Source organism: Rhincodon typus, chromosome 25, assembly GCF_021869965.1.
Source record: "Rhincodon typus isolate 14 chromosome 25, sRhiTyp1.1, whole genome shotgun sequence".
Taxonomy (NCBI): domain Eukaryota; kingdom Metazoa; phylum Chordata; class Chondrichthyes; order Orectolobiformes; family Rhincodontidae; genus Rhincodon; species Rhincodon typus.
Genome location: NC_063356.1, coordinates 15076145 through 15076459, shown reverse-complemented (window position 1 = coordinate 15076459; position 315 = coordinate 15076145).

The following is a 315-nucleotide window of genomic DNA, read 5'->3' as shown; positions in this document are numbered from 1 at the left end:
AAGTCAAAGGAATATCCAGTGCTAACGGCACCAAAAATCTGAAACTCAGGGGCTTCCACCTGTGTAGCCTGACGAAGGCAACCAGTTCAATGCCAGCATAGCCCTTCGCAGGAAAGTATATCCGTTTGTTTAGTTCGTGATGGTCCCAGAAAGCCAAGCTGCATGAGTTGGCAGATTTGCTTCTATCACATAATTGTCTCAGGTACAAGAAGCCATTAACTGCAATTGTGCATGCAGAGTTTCCTGGCATCAGTCTATTAGATTCCTGATGAGGGAGGAATTTCATTTTCTCAATGTCCAGCTCATTTGTGATCA